The following is a 19525-nucleotide window of genomic DNA, read 5'->3' as shown; positions in this document are numbered from 1 at the left end:
CGAGTGTGTATGAAATATTTAGACTTGTGTAGATATTTGGTGTGGAGCCCCGAGGGCTCGGGTGAGATTCAGACGTGTTTCGAATTAGTTTAAACTCATTCCAGGTTGTTGGTGTGCTGGTCTACGATTATCGCAATTGCAATCACCAGCATTGCAATTGTGAAGTTGACAGGGGATCTCAAGTATCGCAATAGCGACACCTTGATCGCATTTGCAAAAGGTGGCCGTTGGCTGGGTAGCTCACATTTGCGACCATTTGGCCGCATTTGCGAAAGAGACTGACTTTGCGAAGTCAGTGTCGCATTTGCGACTTTCCCCGGGCTTCCCAGGTGCCGCAATTGCGATGGATTATTCGCATTTGTGAGGGTTCGCATTTGCGAACCCTAGGTTGCATTTACAACTTCTGCACCTGAACAAAAGGGCTGGAAAACAGGACTTAACTTTATTTTATCATATTTTAGAACCCTAGACTCTGTAGGAAGCAATTTTGAGGAGGGGTTTTCACACACAACCATTGGGTAATTGATTTTGATTAATTTTTAATTATATTTCATGATTATATATGAGATTTATCATCTAATGCATGATAATCTTAAAGCATTTTTGGGGGATTTTGTCTATATTTTGAAAAATAAAAATTTGAGATTTGAGAGTCGAATTAGACTCAGATTTAAAAACAAAACACATATACGAACTTGTGGGGTTATGGGTAGTCGAGATCTACCATTGGACTCAGGTTTTGACCGGGCATGCCTGGGGTTAACTTTTGTTGACTCTTGGAAAATTGTGTCAAGATTTAAAATTTATTAATTGAAATTAGTTTCTCTTGCATTATTTGATGATATTAATTCATTTTTGGTTAGAATTGAGCCGTGCAGAGGTGAATTTTAAAGGAAAATCCATTTTTATGGTTGAATTGGCCTAGTTGAGGTAATTATCTTACCTTAACTTAGTGTGGGGGAACTACCCCGTTGGATTGTGCTTAGTTGCACTATTTAAAATACGTGGAAGACGTGTACATGAGGTGACGAGTGTGTTCATGGGCTTATATGCAGAAATTGATTGGTTTAGACTCTTAGGTTACTTATAAGCATTTAATTATAGTTGTTATTACATGTTAACTCCTTCATTGTTGAGTTTACTCTTGTGCATTCAATTGAAGTTGTTATTACTTGCTACATCTTTTATTGTTGAGTTCATTTCATATATATTTAATTAAAGTTGTTATTATTTGTTATATCGTTCATCGTTGAGTTTATTCTTATGAATTTAACTAAAATTGTAATTATATTTTTCCTCGTTGTTTTCCCATCTCATTTTGTAATTGTTGAGAGCCATTAACATGCTTTTAATTGAAGTTGTTGTTTTATGAAATATCTTTCATTATTGAGTCATTTCCCATTTTGTTGTGTTATTATTCAGATTCTTGTACACATTGTTGTTGAGCTGTAGGATATGTGTTGTGGTGATATTGGTATTGTTGGTTTGGAAATATTGTGGCATATGGGCATTTGTGGTGCGAGTTGATTATTATTTAGTGACGAGATGTGCATGCGGCCGCATAAGGGTGGTGATATTGATGTGTATGCGGTGAGATAAGGGGGATTTATGTGTGTGTTGCTAGTAAGGGAAATTACTTCATTTGAATCACATGCGGCGAGATAAGGGGGATAAAGAGTGTGAAGATATTTCGGGAAAAATATTTTTAAACTAAATGCAAAGCTCACGCGACGATATAAAGAAAATTATGATTGATACTTGTAAAATATGAATATGAGGTGTGGTGCCTCGGGGTGATTCTTGTTGTACATTCTATGTTGGAACCGCTTATTGATTTGAACAGTTATTGTTTTTCGTTAATTCATTTCACTTGTATTTGACTGTATTTGATTATTTGTTGTTTTTATGATATGCTCACTCTTTGTCGTCATTTATTGCTTCTACTTCCGTTGTTAGCCTTATATTGATATTCTTCTTTGTTGTCAAATTATTGATTTTACTTCTGTTGTTAGCCTTACATTGTTATTCTTCTTTGTTGTCAATTATTGCTTTTACTTCCCGTTGTTAGATTATATTGATATTCTATACAGGTTTCTATGTTTAGTAGGTGTCTTGACCTGACCTTGTCACTACTCCACCAAGGTTAGCCTTGATACTTACTGGGTACCATTATGGTATACTCATACTATGCTTCTGCACATTTTTATGCAGATCCAGGTACCTCTGCCCATGTCGTGCGCTAGTGAATTGATTCAAACGTTTCAGATACTTTAAGGTATACCTTCTTGACGCTCGCAGGCCTCAAAGTCACCTTTTGATATTATCTTTACTACTGTTTATCTTCATTTCAAAACAGTATTGCATTTAGAGATTTCTAGTGTACTTTATTAGAGCTTGTGACTTTGTACTACTGGTTTTGGGGTGTATTACTGTTTGGTCATTTGACGATGTTATGTCACTTATCCGTTTTTGCTTTATGGTTAATTGGATTTAATCTATGATTCTCATCTTGTGTTAGGCCTACCTAGTCTTAGAGACTAGGTGCCATCACGATCCCTAAAGTGAGATTTTGGGATAGTGACAAGTTGGTATCAGAGCTCTAGGTTCATAGGTGCTACATGTCATAGTTTAGTTGAGTCTTGCAGATCGGTATGGAGACGTATGTACTTATCTTCGAAAGGCTACAGAAATATAGGAAATTCTAATTCTTTCATTCCTTATCGTGCGGATTTGTTGATTTCGAAATTTGAGCCTTTGTCTTTCTATTCTCTCACAGATGGTGAGGACACACACTACTGGACCAGATGAGCAAACATTTGTGCCTCCTGCTAGACCCGCGAGAGGCCCGGAGCTAGGTAGAGGCCGAGGAGGCGCACGTACTACAGCCGGAGCACCTGTAGAGCAGTGACTGAGGAGCCACTAGTAGCTATGGTTGGGGGATAGCACCCAGGGCACCAGTTGCTACCTATGGACTCTAGGAGACCCTAGCATATTTCCTGGGCATGTTCAATACTTTGGCTCAGGCAGGATTGATTCCGGTTTCACCAACTACATCTCTGGATGCGAGAGGAGATCAAACTCCCGCGGCCCGTACTCTAGAGCAGCGGGTCCACGTTGATCAAGTTTTGGGTGGTATTCCAGCACAGGCCGTTATTCTGGTTAACATGAGGCCAAGCTAGAGGCAACAGAGGAGTTTCAGAGGATACTTGATAAGATCAATAAGTATGATCCTCCTATTTTCAGTTGCGTAGTTACTGAGGATGCGCAGAATTTTCGAGACCAGTAGCATCGTATTCTCCACACCATGGGCATTGTGGAGGTGAGTGGAGTTATCTTTACTACATTGCAGCTAATGGGGGCGGAATATAGGTGGTGGAAGGCTTATGAGGAGGATAGGCCAGTTGATGCAGCGCCACTCAGTTTGGCTCACTTTTCAGATCTATTTTTGAGGAAGTTTGTTCCCCAGACCCTCCGGGATACGTGGCGCACAGAGTTCGAGCAGCTGCATCAAGGGACTAAGACCGTGTTAGAGCATGCCATCAGGACTAGTGAGTTGTCCTGTCATGCACCTGTTTTGGTTTCTACCGTAAGAGAGCGAGTCCGCAAATTTATCGAGGGGCTTAGTTATGATCTTAGATTCAGTATGGCTTGGGAGTTGGAGACAGATACTCCATTTCAGCATGTAGTGATCGCTTGGAGGCTGGAGCCTAGGCGTGGCTAGGAGAGGGTGGTTAGGAAGGCCAAGAGGCCTCGAGATTCTGGAGGATTTGGTCCACTAGTTCATTCTGTGTACTCCAACTATTCTGAGGTCTCAGATCGCCCATTATGCATTCTAGTGCACCTCCTGTACGGGTGCCTTCAGCGGTCAAGCTAGCCGACCGGGTAAGACTCAGTATCAGCAGCCACGCCTACAAAGAGATTATTTTGAGTGTGGTGATACTAGTCATATGGTGAGGGACTGTCCCAGACATAGGAGGGGTGCTCCTCCACAGGTTCCACGGATTCCACAGGGTACACAAGGTTCGTAGTCTATGGTTGCTGCTCTAGTTTCCACTACACCTACATCGCCAGCTATGGGTGGAGGTCAGGTGGGTAGAGGTCATCTTAAAGAGGGAGGCCAGGTCCATTGCTATGCTTTTCTGGGTAGGACCGAGGTTGTTATATCAATGTTGTCATCATAGGTAATGTTCTGGTCTGTCATAGGGATGCATCAGTTTTATTTGATCCGAGTTCCACTCATTCGTATGTGTCATCTTAATTTTCTCTATATTTGGATATATTTCATGATTCTTCGAGTGCCCCTGTATTTGTGTCTACGCCTGTGGGATATTTTATTATGGTAGACTATGTCTATCAACCGTGCTTGGTCACCATCGGGCGTTATGAGACCAAGGTTGACCTTCTGCTACTCGGTACGGTGGACTTTGACTTGATATTAGGCATGGATTGGTTGTCGCCCTATCATGCTATTTTGGATTGTCACGCCAAGACTATGACATTGGCTATGCCAGGGTTGCCGCGGTTAGAGTGGAGAGGTACATTGGATTATGTTCCTAGTAGGGTAGTATCTTTCCTGAAGGCACAACGAATGGTGGAGAAGGGGTGCTTAGCATATCTAGCCTCTGTGAGGGATGTCGGTGCTGATACTTCTACCGTTAAGTCAGTTCCGATAGTGAGAGATTTCCTAGATGTTCTTCCAGCAGACCTACCGGGCATGTCGTTCGATAGGATATCGATTTTGGTATTAACGTGGTGTCGGACACTCAGCCGATTTCTATTCCACCATATCAAATGGCACCAGTGGAGCTGAAAGAATTAAAGGAACAACTTCAGGAGTTGCTTGATAAGGGTTTTATTCGACTGAGTTTTTCACCTTGGGGTGATCCAGTTCTATTTGTGAAGAAGAAGGACGGCTCTATGAGGATATGTATTGATTACAAGAAGTTGAACAAAGTTAAAGTCAAGAACAAGTACCCTCTACCGGGTATTGATGATTCGTTCGACCATCTTCAGAGTGCTCGGGTATTCTCGAAGATTGATTTGAGGTCGAGATATCATCAGCTGAAGATCCAAGATTCAGATATTCCGAAGACTTATTTTAGGACTCGTTATGGTCACTATGAGTTTTTGGTAATGTCATTTGGGCTGACCAATGCCCAGCAACCTTTATGCACTTGATAAACAGTGTATTCCGGCCATATCTTGATTCTTTCATGATTGTGTTCATTGATGACATATTGGTGTATTCTCGCAGCCGGGAGGATCATGAGCAGCACTTGAAGATCATTCTCCAGACCTTGAGGGAGAAGAAGCTATATGCTAAATTCTCCAAGTGTGAGTTTTGGTTTGATTCGGTGCCATATTTTGACCATGTGGTGTCTAGTGAGGGGATTATGTGGATCCGGAGAAGGTGGAGGCAGTTGAGAGTTGGGCCAAACCGTTTTCTGCTAATGAGGTATGAAGTTTTCTAGGCTTGGCCGGGTAGTATCGCCATTTTGTGGAGGTGGTTTCATCCATCAGAACTACTTTGAGCAGATTGACAAAGAAGGGTGCCCCATTCAGGTTGTCCAACAAGTATGAGGAGATCTTTCAGAAGCTTAAAACTGCCTTGACCACAACTCCAGTTTTAGTTTTGCCTTCAGCATCAGGTTCATATACAGTTTATTGTGATGCTTCATGGATTGGTATTGTGTGCGTGTTGATGCAGAAGGGTAGAGTGATTACTTACGCTTCACGTCAGATGAAGCCCCATGAGAAGAACTACCCAGTACATGATTTAGAGTTGGTGGCCATTGTTCACGCATTGAAGATTTGGAGGCACTATGTCTACAGCGCATCTTGTGACGTACAGATCACATCAGTCTACAGTACTTATTTAAGAAAAAAGGATCTGAACTTGAGGTAATGGAAGTGGTTAGAGCTATTAAAGGACTATGATATCACCATTCTTTATCACATCGGGAAGGCCAATGTAGTGGCCGATGCTTTCAGTGGGAAGGCTGAGAGCATGGGAAGTCTTGCTTATATTCCAGTTAGGGAGAGAGCGTTATCTTTGGATGTTCAGGCGTTGGTCAACAGGTTTGTGTGATTGAAAGTTTTGAAGCCTAGTCATGTTCTTTCTTACTTGGTTTCTCGGTCTTCTTTGTTTGAGTGCATCAAAGCGCGTTAGTATGATGATCCCCATTTTCTTGTCCTTAAGGACACGGTGCAGCACAATGATGCCAAGGAGATTTCTATTGGAGATGATGAGGTTTTGCATATGCATGGCCGGATTTGTGTGCCCATTGTGGATGGGTTGTGTGAGTTGATTCTTTAAGAGGCCTAGAGTTTGCATTATTCCATTCATCTGGGTGCCGCGAAGATGTACCTGGATTTGAGGCAGCACTACTGGTGGATAAGAATGAAGAAAGATATTGTGGAGTATGTGGCCCAGTGTTTAAATTGTCAACAGGTGAAGTAGGAGTGTAATGGACCAGGTGGTTTACTTTAGAGACTTGATATTCTGGAATGGAAGTAGGAGTATATCACCATGAATTTTGTGGTTGGACTCCCACAAACTTTGAGGAAATTCAGCACAGTGTGGATTATTGTGGACGGACTGACCAAGTCTGCACACTTCATTCCAGTTATGACTGCCTACTCTTCAAAGCAGCTGGCTCGGATATTTATTCGTAAGATATTTTTCCTTTATGTTGTGGCAGTGTCTATCATCTCGGATCGTGGCACGCAGTTCACATCGCATTTCTAGAGAGATGTGCAGCTTGAGTTAGGCACACAGGTCGATCTAAGCACGGTATTTCATCCCCAGATAAACGGACAGTCCTAACACACCATTCACATATTGTAAGACATGCTACATGCCTGTGTTATTGATTTCAGAGGTTCATGAGATTAGTTCCTACCGCTCACAGAGTTTGCTTATAACAACATCTACCAATCGAGTATCCAAATGGCTCTTTATGAGGCCTTATATGGGAGGTGGTGTCGTTCTCCAGTTGGTTGGTTTGAGCCAGGAGAGGCTAGGTTATTGGGCACTGATTTGGTTCGGGATGCGTTGGAGAAGGTCAAGAAAATTCAAGATCAGTTTCGTATAGCACAGTCTAGGTATAGTCTATGGCTATCGGATTAGAATTTTGTTTTGGGACAAGGAATAGGTCCATTTTTCTATTTGGAACTTGTTTCCAAAATTTGGTGTCATTACGAGTTGGTTTGATAGGAATCGGACGTTGGGTTGTGTTTCTAGAAATTCTTGAGTTTCCTGTTGAATTGCATGTGCTTTGATGTCCGATTCATGGTGTCGGATGTTATTTTGGTGTGTTGATCGCACACGCGAGTTCGTATGATGTTCTTAGACTTGTGTGAATGTTTGGTGTGGAGCCCCGAGTGCTCTGGTGAGTTTCAGACGTGTTTCAGATTGGTTTGAACTCATTCCAGATTGCTGGTGTGATGGTGCTTCAATTATTGCAATTGCGAGCACCAATATCACAATTGCAAAGTTGGTAGGGGATATAAGGTATCGCAATTGCGAAACCTTGATCTCAATTGCGAAAGGTGGCCTTTGACTGGGTAGATCTCATTTGTAACCATTTGGTCGCATTTGCAAAAGGGACTGACTTCGAAATATGAAGTCAATGTTGCATTTACGACTTTCCCTAGGCTTGTAAGGTTCCGCAATTGCGATGGATTGTTTGCATTGCGAGGGATCACAATTGCGAACCCCAGGTCCCATTTGCGACTTCTACACCTTAAAAATTTGAGGAGGGATTTATCTTCATTTTATCATATTTTAGAACCCTAGACTCGCTATGAAGCTATTTTGAGGAGGAATTTTCACATACAACCATTTGGTAAGTGCATTTGATCAATTTTCAATTATATTACATAATTATTTATGAGATTTAACAGCTAATTCATGAGAATCTGAGAGAATATTTTGCGGGTTTTGTCTATATTTTGAAAAATAAAAATTTAAGATTTGAGAAACGAATTGGACTCGGATTTGACAAAGCAAGCTTGGGTTGACCTTTGTTGACTTTTGGGAAATTGTGTAAAAATCTTAGGTTTATTAATCGAAATTGGTTTCTCTTGCATTGTTTGATGATATTAAGTTATTTTTTGTTAGATTTGAGCCATGCGTAGGTGAATTTTAAAGGAAAAGCAATTATTTAGGGTTGAATTGGCCTAGTTGAGGTAAGTATCTTGCCTAACTTTGTGTGAGGGAACAACCCCGTATGATTTAGCTTAATTGCACTATTTGAAATATGTGAAAGACGTGTACATGAGGTGACAAGTGTGTACATGGGCTTAGTACTCTTATATTACTTATAAGCATTTAATTATAGTTGTTATTACATGTTAACTCTTTCGTTGTTGAGTTCATTTCATATAAGTATTTAATTAAAGTTGGTATTACTTGTTATATCTTTCATGGTTGAGTTTATTTTTATTCATTTAACTGAAATTGTAGTTATATAGCGTATCTTTCCTCGTTGAGTTGTTTTCTCGTCTCATTTTGTAGTTGTTGAGAGCCATTAACATGCTTTTAATTGAAGTTGTTGTTTTATGGAATATATTTCATTATTGAGTTATTTCCTGGTTCGTTGTGTTGTTATTAAGATTCTTGTACACATTGTTGTTGAGCCGTGGGCTATGTGTTGTGGTGATATTAGTATTGCTGTTTTGGAAATGTTGTGGTATATGGGCACGTGTGGTACGAGTTGATTATCGTGTTGTGATAAGATGGGCATGCGACAGCATAAGGGTGGTGATATTAATGCGCATGCTGCGACATAAAGGAGATATATGCGAGTATTGCTAGTAAGAAACATTACTTCATTTGAAGCACACGTGGCGAGATAAGGGGGCTAAAGCGTGTGAAACTATTTCGGGAAAAAATATTTTTTTAAAAAAAAAACAAAGCAAGTCTCACATGGAGATGTAAGGAAGATTGTGATTATGACTTGTGAAATGTGAATTTGAGGTGTGGTACCTCAGGGTGATTCTTGTTGTACATTCTATATTAAAACGGCTTGTTGATTTGAACAGTTATTGTTTTTCCTTAATAAATGTAACTTGTATTTTTTATTGTATTTTATTATTTACTATTTTTATCATATGTTCACTCTTTGTTGTCATTTATTGCCTCTACTTCTGTTGTTAGCCTTATATTGATTATTCTGTTTTGTTGTCAAATTATTACTTTCACTTTCGTTATTAGCCTTATATTTACATTCTACTTTGTTGTCAATTATTGCTTTTACTTCTCGTTGTTACATTATGTTAATATTCAGCATAGGTTTCTATGTCTAGTAGGTGTCTTGACCTGACCTCATCACTACTCCATCGAGATTAGTCTTGATATTTACTGGGCACCGTTGTGATGTACTCATAGCTTCTGCATATTTTTGTACAGATTTAGGAACCTCTGCTCGTGTCGGATGCCAGTGAGTTAATTGAGATATTTCAGAGACTTCAAGGTATACCTGTTTGACGCTCGCAGGCCTTGGAGTCATCTTTGATATTGTCTTTACTATTGTTTATCTTCATTTCAAAATAGTATTGTATTTAGAGATTTCTAGTGTACTTCATTAGAGCTTGTGACTCTGTACTACCAGTTTTGGGGTGTATTACCGTTTGGTCATTTGACGATGCTATGTCACTTATCTGTTTTTGCTTTATGGTTAATTGGATTTAAGTTGTTATTCTCATCTTGTGTTAGGCTTACCTAGTCTTAAAAACTAGGTGCCATCACGATTTTTGCATTGTGACATGACTACAACCTTAGTGTTGTTGTTCCCTACGGGTTCGGGATCATACACTATGTATTGTGATGCATCACATATTGAAATTTGTGCTATATTGATGCATGACGGTAGGTTGATTGCCTACACATCTCGGCAGTTGAAGGTTCAGGAGAAATATTATCCTGTGGATGATTTAGAGTTGGCAGCCATTATTCACACGCTGAAAATTTGGAGGCACTATCTATTCGGCATTTCATTTGAGGTCTATACCGACCATCGGAGTCTCCATCACCTGTTCAAGTAGAAAGACCTAATTTTGCGGCAAGATTATTCGCCTGCACGGCATGCCCATTTTTATCATTTTCGACCAAGGCACGAAGTTGACTTTGCATTTTTGGAGAGCCGTGTAGCGTGCGTTGGGCACATGGGTCGAGATGAATATAGCATTTCATCCTCAGATAGACGGACAGTCCGAGCTCACTATTCAGATTTTGGAGGACATGTTACGTGCCTATGTTATTGATTTTCGAGGTTCATGGGATCTGATTTTTTTCCCGAAGCAGAGTTTGCCTACAACAACACCTATCAGTTGAGTATCCAGATAACTCCATATGAGGCCTTATATGGTAGGTGATGTCATTCGTTGATTGGTTGGTATGAGCCCGATGAGGCTAGATTGTAAGGCACTAATTTTGTTCGTGATGCTATGAAGACGGTTAAGGTGATTCAGGAGCGACTTCGTACAGATCAGTCCAGGCAGAAGAGCTATACGGACAGAAAGGTTCGAGATGTGGCTTACATGGTGGGTGAGAAGGTTCTTCTCTGAGTGTCACCTATGAAGGGCATGATGCGGTTTGGGAAGAAGGGCACGTTGAGCCCGAGGTTTATATCCTGGACAGAGTTGGAGAGGTTGCTTATAGGCTTGCACTGCCTCCTAGCTTAGCAGGGGTACATACGCTATTTCACATTTCCATGCTTTGAAACTACCATGAGGATAGATCATATGTTTTGGATTTCAGCACGGTGCAACTTGATGAAAATCTGATCTTTGAGGAAGAGCAGTGGCTATTCTAGGCCCGCAGGCTCGAAAGTTGAGATCTAAGAGTTTTCCTTCTGCAAAAGTGCAATGGCGAGGTTAGCCGATTGTAGAGTCTACATGGGAGTCCGATTTCGATATGCGGAGTATATACCCCCACCTTTTTACCAGTCCAGGTACTTTTCTATGTCAGTTCGACGATGATCATTTCTTTTAGAGGTGGAGAATGTGATGAACAGATAGGTCGTTTTGATTACTAGCCTTAATTTTAGTGTTTCGAGACCTCCCTTAGCTTCATTTGATGTTTATCGATTTGTGTACATGGTTCGGTTGTTTTCTGAAAAGCTTTTACATAGACTTTTGATGAAAATGTGATTTTTGACTTAAAATGATGCTAGAGTTGATCACGGTCAACACTTTGGGTAAGCGACCTTGGATCGGTGTTTTGACAATTTTGGTAGGTTCATATGATGTTTGTGGACTTGTACACCTGTTTGGTTGGGGTCCAGGGTGACCCGCGCACATTTTGGTGCATTATGTGAAAATTTATGAAAATTGAGTTTTCAAGTTGAAATCTTGAGTTTTGATGATTGACTCTTGTTATTTGATGTTATTTTGATGATTTGAGGTAGGGATCAAGTTCGTATGATGTTTTTACACTTGGGTGCATGTTTGGTTTAGATCCCAGGGGACTCGGGGAGAGTTTTGGATGAGTTTTGGAAGTGTTTGGGAAGGTTTGAAATGTTGATGCTGGTTGATGGTGTCTCAGGTCTGCAGGTCTCGCATTTGCGATAACTTGTTCGCAACTGCGAGTCCTGCTTTTGCAAAGTGGGACTTGCAAATGCAATATCTAAGGAGGGGGCTGTGGTCTTTCCAAATGCGAAGTGTTAGTCGCAAATGCGAGGTGAGTGATCCAATTTTGTGATGGTTAGGTTGCAAATGCGACTGGAAGCTAGGTTGGACAGCCTTCGCAATTGCGATGGTTGTCTCACTTTTGGGAAGTTAGGTTTATCGCAAATGCGATGTTTTGTGTCGCAAATGAAACATCAGGGGACTGTTGCACAATTCCCTTTTGCGGATCAATGTTTACAATTGCGATACATGCAGCTGGGTAAAAGAAGGAAAAAGTCGGGACTTAGCTCATTTTACACTATTTCTCAACCCTAAACACTCTAGAGGAGATTTTCTTGAGAGCTTTTCTTCCCAGAATTATTTGTAAGCAGCTTTAACTAGTTTTTAATCAATTCCCATTACTTTTCATTCATTTTTAACATCAAATTTATGAATTGTATGGTAGAAATTAAGGGTTTTGGGTATAATTTATGAATTTTGTAAAATTGAGATTTAGACCACGAATTGAGGTCGGATTTCAAAACAAATCAAATAATCGGGATCGGGGGTGAATGAGTAATCGGGATTTGGTCCGAATCTTGGATTTTGACTAAGCGGGTCCGGGGTTGACTTTTGTTGACTTTTTAAATTTAGCTAAAGATTGAACCTTTTTCATTCGTGGGTAGGTTCTAAAGCTTGTTTTGAATTGTTTGAATGATAATTGGTTAGATTCAGTTAGTTTGGAGGCTTGCTCGAAAGTACAAGCGATGGTTGATTATTGATTTGATTGCGGAAGGAGGTAAGTATCGTGTTTAACTTTGACTTGAGGGAATTAGGACATGTTGGTCTATTTTCTACGTGAATTATGTGTGGGGACGGTGTGTATGCCATGTGATGAGTGTATATGCGTTGTCATGGGTTAAAGCGTGCGAGTTGGGCTATTTACCTTTATGTCATAACTTTTTCCATGTTATATCTTGTTACATGCTTTGATTGCTACATATTTTACTATTTATCCATGCCTTACTTGTTATTTATCATTTACTAGTTACTTATTTTGATTTATTCATTTCTCGTACAATATCTGCTTACCTGCTATATCTTCCTAGTTGTATTAATTGTATATCTTCATTGTGTCAGGTCTTTACTTGCCTTTATTATCTTTACGTTACTTGTTGCACTTTATTATGTTATATCCGACCGCGTACGTCATTTAGTTGTTCTTGTCTTAATAAATTGTCGAGGTTTGTGATTACGAGGTATTGGTTATTCTCTGTTTGTATTAGTAGTTCCTTGATGTTCTGTATGCTTTACTTCCCTTTTGTGTTGAGATTACGTTATTGGTTATGTTGAGTTGTTTATGTTAATGAATTAATATTTGGAACCGGTTGCGTACCTCAACAATATTGAAATGAATTGATAATAGGATTGAGTTGCACGCCTTAATAGATAATGATATGATATTGGGATCGGGTTGCACACCGCAATAGATGTTGTGTTAATGTGGCATCGGGTTGCACGCTGCACCGGCCTATGATGTGTTGTAATGTTTGTATATGTAATGTTCTATTCTGGTACTGTGATATGAGTATTTTAAGATTATGTTATTCTGTGGACCTCTATTAGTTGACCTTCAGGTCCCGTTCTTATAAGTTTATCAGTTTTCTTTATATTCTATTGTCTTTTATTTATTACTCATACATGTTTATTGTGAGTGTCTTGTAAAAGCTTCGTCACTACTTCGTCGAGGTTAGGCTCGACACTAATAGAGTACATGGGGTCGGTTGTACTCATACTACGCTTCTGCACATCTTGTGCAGATCCCGGTGTTGGTCCTAGTGTTGTGTAGAGGATTTCGCTCAGATCCAGCTTGCCCATGAGACTTGAGGTAGAGTTGCACGACATTCGCAGTCCTTAAAGTCCCCTTCTATCCTATTTTTACTGTTTACCTAGTTTCAGACAGTTGTATTTTATTTCAGACCATATTTATAGTATTCTAGACGCTCAAGTTCTTGTGTCTCCGGATTTCTGGGATTAGTATAGACTGCATTACTTATGTATTTTTTTGGTGTATTTTAGAGGTTATTAGTCGCTAATTATTTTTTATCTGCTTTTAAATTTTTCAAAATGGTTAATTAATTAGCTAACATTGACTTGCCTAGCAAGTGGATGTTAGGCATCATCACGGCTCAATGGTTGGGATTTCGGATCGTAACATATATAGGGATTGCCGTAAAATTAAATTCGGCCAAATCTAAGTGAACAAATATGAAATCAAACTGGTCAAGCACAACATCAGGCTATAGATTGACATGTTCAATAACGTTTCAGCACAAACTGACGGTACAACGACTAAAATATGCCGGCCAGGCGAGGCTTCCGGCGAGAGACGATGATGTTGGTTATGTCTTTGAGGTGTGGGAAAGAGAGGGAGAAGAGGGTGAGCTAGAAGTGAGGGAATGGAGAGAGGGAAAGAGAGAGAGGAGCAGTGGGGCATGGATGGCTGACCGGCGGTGGTCATTGGTGGTAACGCCAGAAGTGGCGTTTGACAGGGAGAAAGAATGTGAGGGGATGGAGGCTCATGTTTCAGAAGATGAGAGAGAGCAAAAAATAAAATATCTAGATTAAAAATGAACCTAAAAATCTAATCCCCCTTTTTTAATATTAACCCTCCCCCCAAAAAAAAAACTTTTATATAGTGCAAAATAACACCCCTTTTTATCTTACAATAGAGTAAACCCCCTTGTCCCCCAAAAGACACTTTTAAACTAATAGTTATTAACCAATAGGTAGAAACTCTTATTAACAAAAAGGCAACATTTTTAAACAAAAAATAAAAGTCCCAACTAGTCATGTCACCAAAAGTTAACAGGATGTTTGTGACTTGACTAGTTTTAGGTTTGTATTTAAAGAATAAATTCTAATGGATTTCATATAAATAATAGATTGTGCTATAGATTAAAAGATACCCATATAATAAAAATGTGGCTCGTAGTATTTTTTGAAAAATGCCAACAATTATAATAATATCGTAATAATTGTTATTTTTATTTTTAAGAGATAATAAATTAATAGAAAATCCTAATATTTGAAAAATAGGATAATTACAATAAATTATTTTGATTTTTAGAAAAATGCACAAAAATGGCAGTATTTAACTATTCACAAAAAAATGATAAAATTCCTATATTTTATAAAAAAAATAAGGATAATTATCAATAAATTACATTAAAGTTAAAAGATGTGCAAAAATGTTGTATTTTAGTATTAATGACTAGGAAGTCTGGAAAAGTTAATTTTTAAATACGGAGGGCCAAAATTGAGCGTCAACAGTGGGTGAGGTGGCTTACAGACTTACTTTTCCACCCAGCTTGTCGATAGTTCATCTGGTGTTTCATGTTTTCATACTTTAGAAATATCATGAGGATTAGTCACTTGTGTTAGATTTCGGCAATTGGATAAGAACTTGGTTTATGAGGAGGAACCAGTGGCCATTTTGGATAGACAGGTTCGGAAGCTGAGGTCAAAGGATATTGCATCGGTGAAGGCTCAATGGAGAAGTCAACCAGTCAAGGAGACGACTTGGGACACCAAACATGATATACGGAGCAAATATCCTCATCTTTCTGTCATTTGAGGTATTTTTGTAAACTCGTTCGAGGATGAACATTTATTTAAGAGGGGGAGAGACCTAGCCAATCGTTTTGTATATTTGAGCCATATTCCCCTATTTGATTCTTTCCGTATGTGTGTTTGTTATTTTGTGACTTATTGGGATCGTTGGTTTGGCTTTGGATTTGGAACACTTAGTATAATTTGTGGAAGCTTAAGTTGTAAGAGTTTACCGAGGTTTGACTTTTGTTTAAATAATATCGGATTGGTGTTTCGATCGATCTAATAGGTTCGTATGGTTATTTTGGACTTAGGTGTATGTTCGGAATTGAATTTGAAGGTGCCTAGGAGGTTTGGTGTTATTTGCGGAAATTTAGCAATTTATAGGATTGGAGAATTCATAGGTTTGACCGGGAATTGACTTGGATATTATTGGATTCAGATTTTTATTTCGGATGTTGGAATAGATTTGTTTTGTCATTTGGGACTTGTGTGCAAATTCCTTATATGCTAGATCAGAAAAGTGTATACCTGCCTTGTTTTGCATATCTACTTTATATGCTGGATTGTAAACTGAGCAGAGCATGTTATGTTATCTTGCGCACCGATGTGGTTTTATCTTTGATTCATGACTTGATCAAAGCCATAGGAATCAAATCCAAACAATAAAGCTTCAATCCTTAATCAAATCCCTAAAAGTCAATTGTGGCCTATGTGGTCAAAACCCGAGTCAAGGGGTAGATCCCAACTACCCATAACTCCACAAGTCCAAATATGTGATTAGATTCCAAAATCGAGTCCAAATTGACTCCCAAATCTCCAATTTACACTCTTTTAAATTGTAGACAAACCCTCCCCCCCCCCCTTTCCCCAAATTCTCTTTCAATTTTCATAATCTAAGTGTATAAATCCATGGAGAAACAAGATATATAATCAAATCCAAAACAATACTTACCCTCAAAGTAGTAGTAAAAACCGCCTCTTCCCGAGCTCCAAAACCCAAAATATTAAAAAATGCACAAAACCGTCGAATATAATATTCTACCAGGTCTATCACACTTGTGCCCAAAGTGCTCGCACCTGTGAGCTCCGGTTTTGTGATCGAAGCCTTGCATCTGTGAGCTCTCAATTCCAACACCAGCCTGGCATCGCTTTTGTGGACAACTCTCTCGCATCTGCGGACACCCATTTGTGACCAAACACACGCTTCCGCGACATTATAGATGCGCCTCAGCTTCTGTATACTCCCCCTATCTGATCAACATGCACATCTGTGCACAATGCACCGGGGGTGCGACCCTCATACCTGCGCACCTTCCATTGAAAGTACAGTGCATTAGACACCATCAAATTCCCAGCTACCTTAATGTGGTCCAAAATGGTCCGAAACTACCACTCACTCGAGCCCTCCCAGACCCTGTCTAATCTTTCGAACCAGTCCATATACTTCCTACAAACGTTTTCCAAGGCTCGAAAAACCAAAAAATAACAAAACCAAGAATCGAAGATCAAATCCTTCTCTTAACTTTCATATAATCAAACTTCACCAATCGCACATGAATCATACCTAGACATTCCATTACAACCAAAATTCGCACACAAGTTCCAATCAACTCAATGAACCTATCAAATTTCAAAACTGAAAATGGGAGTCTGATAACATCAAAGACAACTTCCGGTCAAACTTAAGAACTCTCAAATTCTTCAACTTGCCAACCTTCAATGAATAGAGGCAAAACCTTCTAGAAATCTTCGAATCCAAATCTGATCACATAACCAAGTCCAAAATCACCATACGAACCTATTGAAACCATCAAATCCTTGTTCTGAGGTTGTTTACTCAAAAGTCAAACCTTAGTTAATTCTTCCAACTTAAAGCTTCCAAATTGAGAATCACTCTTAGAACGCAAGTCCAAAACTTTTGAAAATAAAAACCAACTATATACACAAGTAATAATGCATCATATGAAGCTAGTCAAGGGCTCAATCTACCGAACGAAAATCCTAAAGCTCAAAACAGTCGGTCGGGTCATTATATATACAAAATATAAAATCTATTAGATCATTCATAAATTTTAAGACCCAACTTAAAATATCAAAATTTAATCTCAATAGCTGACAGATATATAATATAAGCATAATTCATATATAATACATATATATATACATATACATATATATATATATATACACACACTATATATATATATATATATATATATATATATATATATATATATATATATATATATATATATATAAGTGGACGGCGTGCCACACGATCCCATAATATTATATTTACCAGCTATTTGTATATAGATTCCTTCAACAATTAAGGTAAAATACTAATATTTGTTACACCCCAACTATGGGAGGTGCGACAGGCACACGATGCCCAGAGGCCCATGCGAACTAACGCTTGCTCTTCCATCTTTTTATTCATAAAAATGTGCGTCGTTGAGGCCTTTAAGTAGCGCTACCAAAAATTTAAAATGAGTACAACTGGTTAGCAAATGAAACATTGGCATTTTATACATGATCATCACTATCGTTAACATAGTCATACCCAGTCATTAAATGCAACCAAGCATTAACACTAGTCTGCAAGCCTCTAAGAATACCAAAAGGGATATACATATTACACAACTTGGTCAGGACAGAGTCCCATCGTACCCAAAATATTTTATGACATCTTCTTCAGTACCTATTGACCTCTAAACAGCTACTCCGAAGAAGTAGAGAGAAACAACAAACAGCTGAATCGTGCACCTACTAGGGATGGGTGTCACCAGGTCTATCTGTACCTGTGGGCATGAACATAGTGCCTAAAAAAGAAAAGGTGTTAGTACAAATAATGTACTGAGTATGTAATCCTAAGAAGCACAAGTAAATCAGAGTCATATCGAAGAAATGTGAGCATGTGATTCCAATCTGAATATCGAAGACAAACAACCGGAGTCATAAATCAAACTGTGGAAAACTATTAATCATGGATCATAAATGCATGTAGACTTTTGTTAAACCATGCCTCTTATTGGGGCCATGCATTTTATATATATATATATATATATACACACATACATACATACATATATATCTTAAGCCACTCTATGGGGCAAATTTTCATCACTCCATACCCGGACTCGTAAAGGACTCGGTTATACTCGGCCTCAGGAGGTCTCGGTTGTACCCGATCTCAACAGAACTCGGCATAGCCGACCTCAAGAGGACTCGATATCATCACATCACACATCATCACTCCATACCCGGCCTCATGGAGGACTCGGTCGTACCCAGCCTCAAGAGGTCTCGGTTGTACCCGATCTCAATAGAACTCGATGTGACCGGCCTCAAAAGGACTCGGTAGCCTCAAATCACACATTATCACACCCGGCCACACATGGGCTCAACAATATCTCATATCATGTCTCAACATACCCTACTGATTAGTGGTTACACAATAGGTGTCATACCCGGCCGACTATAACACGTCTCGATAAAGTAAAATAGGTACATATATATAAGTACAATGCAGTAGCGGCTTAAAGTGATAACAAGTTTAAACTCAAAGTGAAAAATACTCTCCAACCATAGGATACCAACTGGGGTCAAGTTAGACTTTGGAAGAAATGCTACCAGCAAGATTTCACCAGAACAGAAGAACATCATTGAGAGGGACTCAGAAACAACCAAATTCTTATAATGCAGGAATCCTTTAGAAGAAAAGAGAGAAAGACTTACACCAAATCATGCCAAGAAAGAAAGATGCCTTACATACCTTGTTTGAGATCTAATTACACTCCTATGGTGGTTAACTTCAGCCTTTAATGAATCTTCAAAATCAATGCCACCAGACGATGGGGGTTACAGCAACGATTCCAAGTTCCTTCAATCTAGTTATTTTCAAATCCAGATTCACCTTCAATTTTGCCTTAATTCACTAGGAATTCTAAATGGCGTTGAGAGTATTTGAGGGGACTTGTTCTGGTGATACTTCTAAGAATGAAAGGGAAAGAGCTTTACTGTCATTTTATATTGTTACCAAGCATTGGAATTTCTGCCACTTCCATATGCAAAATTGGTCGCCCCGCCTCTATTGCCGCGCCCGGTGAGACACTTGGCACAGACCTACTAAAATGTATAACCACCTTCTGTCTTCGAACATGTCTCCAGCTGATTTGTCGTGATAAAATCCACACTTACCATACTTTATTTAAATGTGGGGTGTAACATCATCTCCCATTTCAGAACATTCGTCCTCGATCGTGATAGTCACATTGCTGCCTTCCGTATGGAGGAATAA

Source organism: Nicotiana tabacum, chromosome 14 (assembly GCF_000715075.1).
Source record: "Nicotiana tabacum cultivar K326 chromosome 14, ASM71507v2, whole genome shotgun sequence".
Lineage (NCBI taxonomy): Eukaryota > Viridiplantae > Streptophyta > Magnoliopsida > Solanales > Solanaceae > Nicotiana > Nicotiana tabacum.
This window is presented reverse-complemented; position numbering follows the sequence as displayed.